Source organism: Cyanistes caeruleus, chromosome 4, assembly GCF_971803275.1.
Source record: "Cyanistes caeruleus chromosome 4, bCyaCae1.hap1.1, whole genome shotgun sequence".
NCBI classification, from domain to species: domain Eukaryota; kingdom Metazoa; phylum Chordata; class Aves; order Passeriformes; family Paridae; genus Cyanistes; species Cyanistes caeruleus.
In genome coordinates this window covers 26198435-26206221 of record NC_141704.1, presented here as the reverse complement: position 1 = coordinate 26206221, position 7787 = coordinate 26198435, and the positions used below count along the sequence as shown (strand labels likewise).

General features: G+C 39.3%; 1 long non-coding RNA gene across 1 annotated transcript; it reads left to right on the top strand.

Annotated features, from left to right (window-relative positions):
• Nucleotides 1–5619: 5619 nt before the first annotated feature.
• LOC147653500 (uncharacterized) lies at nt 5620–7328 on the top strand. The gene is made up of 2 exons (XR_015286277.1): nt 5620–5755; nt 6076–7328. It is a non-coding gene; the product is annotated as an uncharacterized LOC147653500 (long non-coding RNA).
• Nucleotides 7329–7787: the final 459 nt, after the last annotated feature.

Below are 7787 nucleotides of genomic sequence, written 5' to 3'. Positions count from 1 at the left end.
ATAAGAATCTGGAATTTGTAGTTTGAATTTCTATCATCCTACTGAAATAACTACACTGCCTGTCTCAATATGATATCACTATACAATATTTGTCATCCCAAAGTATCCAACAAACTGCCTCTTTCTGCTCTTGGAAGGAGTAGTTAAACACTACAGAGTGAACTGGGTCTCTTAAAATGGGCCAGTCCTCTCATTTCTGAGATACTGCGTCTCCTCAGATTTCCTCCTAGGGGACCTCTAGTCTGGGCTCAGTCCTCACTGTATTACTGCCATCAGACTGATTCCATTGTTCTGAGCAATTGAAACCTGTTGCAGCTTAAAATATTTCAAGACAAACTCTTGCTTGTCTCCTTAAAGCTCTCATCCTAGTATATAAGGAATTGTAACTAGTATTTATAGTCAGTTTAGCTATCCATCTTGGCAGGAAACGAAGCATCTTATTTGTAAGAGGTACCATGATGATTCTGTGCGTCTCAATGCAGAGCTCTTTTTCCATTTAAAGGACAGCAGTCTTCATATTTTTGCAGCCACAAAAGTATTACACAGTGCAATTGGAAGGAACACTTACCCTTCCCAAACTGTTGATATAATCTATCCTTTACTTAGGAATAGCAAGTACTAATACCATTACTTGGCATGCAATAACCATTTGGAAAACTTTCCATCCAGATTTTCCTTGCCAGCTCCAGGTGTCCTTGACAAGTAAAAAGTCTTTATGGTAGTTTCCAACAATTTATGCTGCATAGCTTAGTTCTAGTTCTTTGTTAGATATCTAAAAAAGCAATGGGGTTTCTCATTTCTAATTAAATTGCTGCTTCCTGGGGGATTCTTTTATGAGTACCACAGACTGTACTCCTCACTTGCTGTCAATTTCTTGCCAGCTATTCATGCACTGTTTTTTCTCGTTCCTACTGCAAAAACACCAACTTCATATGAATGTCACAGAATCACAGAATGGGTCAGGTTGGAAGGGACCACAGATCCAACCTCTCTGCTCAAGCAGGGTCATCCCAGAGCACATGGACCAGGACTGTGTCCGGATGGCTCTTGAATATCTCCAGTCAGGGAGGATCCACAGCCTCTCTGGACAATCTGTCCCAGTGCTCAGTCACCCACACAGTAAAGAAGTTCTTCTTCATATTCAGGTGTAAGTTTCTGTCCATCAGGTTCTGTCCATTGCCTCTTGTCCCATTGGCTGTCACCACCAAGCAGAACCTGGTTCATCCTCTTGACACCCTTCCATCAGAAATTTATAAATATTGGTGAGGTCCCCTCTCAGTCATATCTTCAACTCTGAGCAGGCCCAGCTCCCCCAGGTCTCGTTGCAGGAGCAATGCTTCAGTCCCTTACTCATCTTTGTAGCTGTCCACTGGACTCCAGGAGCTCCATGTCTCTCTTGTACTGAGAAGAACTGGTCACAGCATTCCAGATGAGGCCTCAGTAGGGCTGAGTAGAGTAGGATTACATTCGTTGACCTGCTGGCAGTGCTTTTCCTAATGCATCCCAGGATACCACTGGCCTTCTTGGACCCCAGGTCTCACTGCTGACTCAGGGACAGCTTGTTGTCTACAGGACCCCCAGGTCCTTCTCCACAGAGCTGCTCCCCAGCAGGTCAGCCCCAGCCTGTGCTGGTGCCTGAGGTTATTCTTACCCAGGTGCAGTTCTAACTGCTGACACTTCTATTTTAAACATTTTCTTTCTCAAATGTACTTTTTCCATGTAAATGGTACAAGGTTAACAGTTGTCACTGAGAGCTACATTTAAATGCCCTATAATTTGAGAGCTGTAGTCTTCACCTAGGAAATAGGAAGCAATAGCTAAAATCTCCTTATGCCTTTCTTGATTTCATTATTTATCAGAAGTGCTCTAAACACCTGATCCGACTGGGTATTGTAGGACAGAGTGATGTGGAAACAACTAATTTCTGAATTGTGAACTACATGCTGACTGACCACTATTGTCAGGAGAGTTTATTTAGATGCTCAGGAAGATATTCTGCTGTAAAGGTGTGTTTGCATACTTCCAAAGTTACATGGCAAATTAGCCGGAGTTTTGAAGATCTCAGTTTTGAACACAGGTGAATGAAGTGACAGCTGGAAATAAAGTGCTGGCAAAAGCTGCATGATGATAACATTCAAAGAATCATTATCAGGATAAGCTAAGTAGTGTGAGGCATCTAGTGATGAGAATCAGATAATGGCATTGTTTGGTTTGGTTTCGTGTGGGGTTTTGTTGGTATTATTTTTTTGTTTTTGTTTGTAGTTTTTTTGGGTTCGTTGTTCTGGGTTTCCCCCAGAGAAAACAGTAGGAAAAGTCCTACTAGGATCAATGGGCAGAGGATTCTTCTGATTAATTTTTCTAACTGTATGATGTAAAAGGAAGAGAGCTTCTTAACCCTATTGCTCTTACTGCTGATCAAAGCTGGATCTAAAACCTAATCTTTTCTAAGGCCAAAGGAAGCATCTTGCTCACTTCGAAAGAGGTGGGAAGGAAGAGGATACTCCTTAGGTGTGTAATGCTTTCCTGGCAGCAAATAGAAAGAGCTGATAATAGTAATTGCATTTGCCTTTCATTAACTCCTGATTTGATTTGGCATTTTGGCAAATCAAATCAAATCTTGGCACCTAAAACATAGAGCATCTTGACACAGATGATTGATTGCCTGAATGAATACAGTGGGGTTTGGCATAGCTTGCACTTGAGGACACACTTGAGTGAGGATGAGGGGCTCCTGTGCAGCAGCGGAAGGGAAGCAGTGGCATTTATTGGCAGATCTTCATCAATGCCTTTGAGCTTTTCAGTTTTCCTTCCACATTACAAATCACTGAATGGAAAACATAGACACACAGTTCTTCTATATTGAGACGTATTTTTGTGGAGTATATAATGTCTGACAGCTTCAAGGAAGGTTTTATACCTTCCTGGCACAATCACCAGCTTGTGGAAAAAAAAACAAAAAACAAGAGATTAGTACTTTGGTAGTAACTGCTGGTAAAAGGGGCTTACAATGGCAAGGTTTAAACAAGCACTAAGGGGAAATCTGAGCAGAGCTTTTTAGGAGACAGTACACACTTTTCCCACTAGGTGGTGGAAATCTGCCACCATCCAGAGCTTTAAAAAACAGGAAAAAACCCACATAATTATGAAGGGCAGGCTGAATTAAGATAGAAAATAGCTGTAATAACAGCTTATGATGTATCGATTAAAATGAGTTCTCTGCCTGTCTAAGAGACAATCATAGAAAATTATTCTTAATGTTATCCCCGACACAAAGGCAAAAATGTCAGTTAGGGAGGTTTTCTGATGTTTTAGAAAAGGAAATGAAAGGATAATGCAATCTAAATGAATTCTTTCACCCTTTACACAAGGACTTTCATCTGTAATTTCAGAGACAGGAACTCAGGAAACAAATTTCTCATGCATTTATTTATCTTCAACTGCCAAAATATATTTTTTAAATTAGCAGTTTTAATTAACATGCATCATAGATCTCTCACAGCTCAGGACTTGCTACCATGCAAGCATTGTTTCTAAAGGTGTCCTCACGGTGGCAGTAAAACAATCAATTATTTAACAACAGATTTGAAAATCGCACCATTTTATGTTGTTTTTGGCATGATTCATGGCTGAAACAGCAGGGACAAAGCACAAAGCTCTGGTGCTAACATCACAGAAGGCTTTGGTAACTCTTCTAATCCAGCACCAACAGACAACTGTTGCTGACTTTATTCCGTGCATTTTTCTTCAAAGCTACACCCAAGCCATACCTGACATATGATTTGTGTTATAAGATGAAAACAACTATCACAGTTTTTCAAAGACATTGAGGATGTACTGTTTTCACTGAAATTCATGGCTCTGATCTCAGCAACACATCCCAGAGGTGAAGTCATCAACACAACATTTTGGAAAAAAAAAATGTGACCAGATACCTTCAGCTACTGAGAATCAGCTAATCAGCTAATACTCTTTTGGTCCTGCCAATGAGGGTCATACCAGATCTGCTTCTCCACAGCTTGCCAGGGAACATGATTTTGCCGTTTGATCTCTGTCCTTGGCCTGTCTGATCTCTGAGCATCCTCCACATTGCGTGGGTACCCACTGATCTGTGCAGTGGCTGTGGTTTTTGCTCTTACGGCTGAAGAGGTCTTACATTCCTAAGTTTGACTAACACCATTTTCCCTGCCTTCTTCTGAAATACCTGCTTCTGCACTGTTCTTCCACCCTGCTCTCCTTTACTCTGGAGTCAGACTGTGATTTCTGATGGTGGTTTATGTAGTGGTGTTACAAGCAGGGAGGCTGTGCAGAATGAGACTAGCTTCACACCCAGTAACCTTGTAACCAGAGAGTGCTGGTCCTTCTGTCCACACATTGGTACACCAGGATACCTGGCTACATTTCCTACCCGACTGCCAGACGTCAGTGGGGCGTACTGGTACTCAGTGGTTATTCTGAAAGTAGCATAACATACGCTTCAATGAATTAACCATTCACAGACTTGCCTGGTTATGGAAGCTGATATACTTTTTCTAGAGATGAGGTTTGTTTGGGTTTTTTTGAGATAAATATTGTACTGCTGCTCAACTGAGGTCTAACCCAAGTGTGCTGGCTACATATACACTAAATTGGCATGCCCAGGTTAGACCTGAAATGCAGTACTATAGTGATGAATGACAGCAAATCTCTAGCTAGCTAGCAAAACTTAGACAGGTGTGATCATAACTAGATTACTTTTCTCCTATTAATTAAAGTTGGGGTTTTTTTCCCCAGAGTGTTTTTTATGGACCACTAATAACCACAGCAAATAATACACTGAAAATTCTAATCAAGGAGAAGGATATCCCCTTTTTATTCGTTTTCTGGAGTGTCATTCAAAAAGTTAAGTTTTTCAAGAGCTCAAGATGGCCTCATTTTCTTTTCTGCCTAAATATAAGGAGCAGAATTTCTGCATTCCACAGATACTCTCTAATAGTTTTCAGAAATCTATTATTCATTAAATGTTGCACCTAATTTTAGGTCTCTCATTTTGCAATGTTATCCTTCACCCTCAAAAATATAGTATCACTTACATAAAGGCTATTTTAGAAACTTCTATTACACAGAATCACATTAGCAATCCAAACCATTTTTTCTCTATGTGGTGACTTCCAGCCAGGACAATATTATTAAAATGCAGGAGTTACAGTACTTTTCTTCAACTTTATTTGGAGAGGAGATGGCTTTATTGGGGGCACCTAACAGCATCCTGCCAGTGTATGTGGGGAATGAGTCAAGGAGAGTGAGCCAGACTCTACAAAGCAGTGTGTGGCAGGATGATGAGAGACAAGGAGCACGAAGTGCAATGAGAGATGTTCTGACTGGATAAAAGGTGAAATTTTTTCACAAGGACAGTCAGGCACTGGTATGGGCTTCTTAGAAAGGCTGCACTATCTCGGTCTTGGAGTTTTTCAAGAACTATTTAGATAAAACCTTAAGGAACTTGCTCTGAACTCACAGGTGACTCTGCTTCAAGAAGAATGTTGGACTACAGACCTCCTGAGACCTCTGCCAATCCTAGTTACACTATAATTTTGTTTGTTCACAATTGTTGACATTATTAATTTCTACATGTACCACAAGACAGGTGTTCAGTGTTTGCCAGGATGAAATATTCCCAAGAGATTGTGGATCACTGAATTCAACATGGCATCAGACGATTTGTTGGAAAGTCTTCTTAGGGATTTCTCTTGCCCTAGCATTGTAACTCTGAAGAGAGGTAAGCACAGCAGCAATCTGAAGAAATTGGGGGTTTTATCCATTCTTGTATTACTGGTGTGATTGTGTAGCTCCTAACATAAAGTGGTTGCTCAAACTATTTACATGTGCTGCATATGTTCCCTTTCCCTGTGTCTAGTGTAAACTCTTTGTGGTAGGTGCTGGGTTTTTTATCTTGTACTTTGACTAGAACAAAGCAAATTCAAATTCAGATGGTCTTAGAAATAATAATAATAAACCAAATTAATGATATTCAAGTCAGAAACATGTACAACACATCCATGCATCAATGGTAATTGGAAGCTGTTTTAATTCCCTTAGTGCAAGAAGGAGGAGAGCAAGGTAAACAAGAGGCCTGGAGGACAGGGCACTTCATATATTAGAATACTACGAAGCCAATCACTCTGGATGGCTGCTTAAGAGCTGTGATTTTTGTAATTCATACCGCTATGGCAAAAGAGGAATTTCAGAGCTGTGAAGATGACCAAAGTTCAGGTAGAAAGTGAGAAGGAAACTTGATGGAGGAGTAATTGTACTCTCCTAATTCCTATATTCTAAATGGCTGTCCATGTGTGAAAAGGAAAATGGCAATACCTGTTTAAATAAGACTATTAATATGGAATTGAAGATAAATGTGTGAAATGAGTTAACAACAACAACAACAACAACAACAATAATAATAATAATACAATTGTATAATTTGTGTGCATGCTTGTGTTTATTAAGAGGCTGACAAGAGTTTTCTGCATGAGTGGAACCAGTAGAAATCTGTATGTGTCTGTGAAGAACATTGTGATGCTTTGGGAGAAACAGAAATAACATTTAAAAAGTGAAAAAGTATCTATTAGTATTGTTACATCTGGATGAGGGAGCTAATGCTGGTGCACCAACACATCTAGAATTTTTGCTCCTAGCTTCCCTTCTAGCATTTTTTGATTTCTGAATGTCTGAAATATTCTTTTGCCATAAGTTTTTAGGTTACACACAGACATATGCATGGGTATGGACATGCTCAAGTGCACACATGCAAACTATTTAATTCACATACAGCTAAGCACATAAAGTAGAAAATTTTTAAAAAATGCTATTGTTCCTCTAAAATGCCTTAGTTCTTACAGACACAGTTGCAAAACCAAATTTAAAAAAACCCAGAAAAGTAAAGTCATACAGATGTAATATTTCATTTTAACATGTACTTTTTAAGGAAAAGTGGTCACATTTACTCTTGATTTAAAAAATGCTTCTATCCAGTGGGGGCAATTTTACACTAGACTGGAAGATTGCTTGGTAAGCATGAGACAAATTCCAAGTGTTAAGTGACTGATGCTGAAATGATGGGAAATTGCAGACTGAACCTGTTATATGAGCAATTTTCCTATATTTCAAGGTCCAGAATCACATAAATCCCTTTTTAGGCTCCCTAAATTTATGATTAAAAGAAATTGTTTCACCTGTTCTTGTACTGAAAATATCCCGTCTTCTAATTTCTACCATTTTTCTTTCTACCATGAAGCTGATTCGAAGAATTTTTTTTCAATTTAATAGCCATCCTGATTTTAATTTTACCATAGAAATGAAGAGAAAAATCTGTACCCAGAGACAGCAAGAGTACTTTAACCTGTTCACAGGTGAGCCAGTGTGTTTTCTGTCTTTTTCTATGAATTCTCAACAAATACTAACAATAATTTGAAACTTTTTTGTACAGATTTCTGTCATGTGTAAGATCACAGTCACCAACCATCACACAAAGCTAGGACAGACAAGGCTACTGATACCATTTGCTTAAATAGTGAGTGCAAGATTGCATCAAGCCTTCTGTAAATTTCTGTGGTGGTGAGAACTATATTTTTTTATTTTGTTACATCTGAATCAGTAAAATCATCTGCTCATCTGAGCACACAGCTTCTTTCCTGTGATGTTTTTCCCATATGGATACAAATGTGAGTTTTGGCACTGACTTCAGAGATTTTCACCCAGTTACGTCTAGAACTAGGTGCAGATATGTACCCAGAACCTCTTGGGAACTTGCCAAG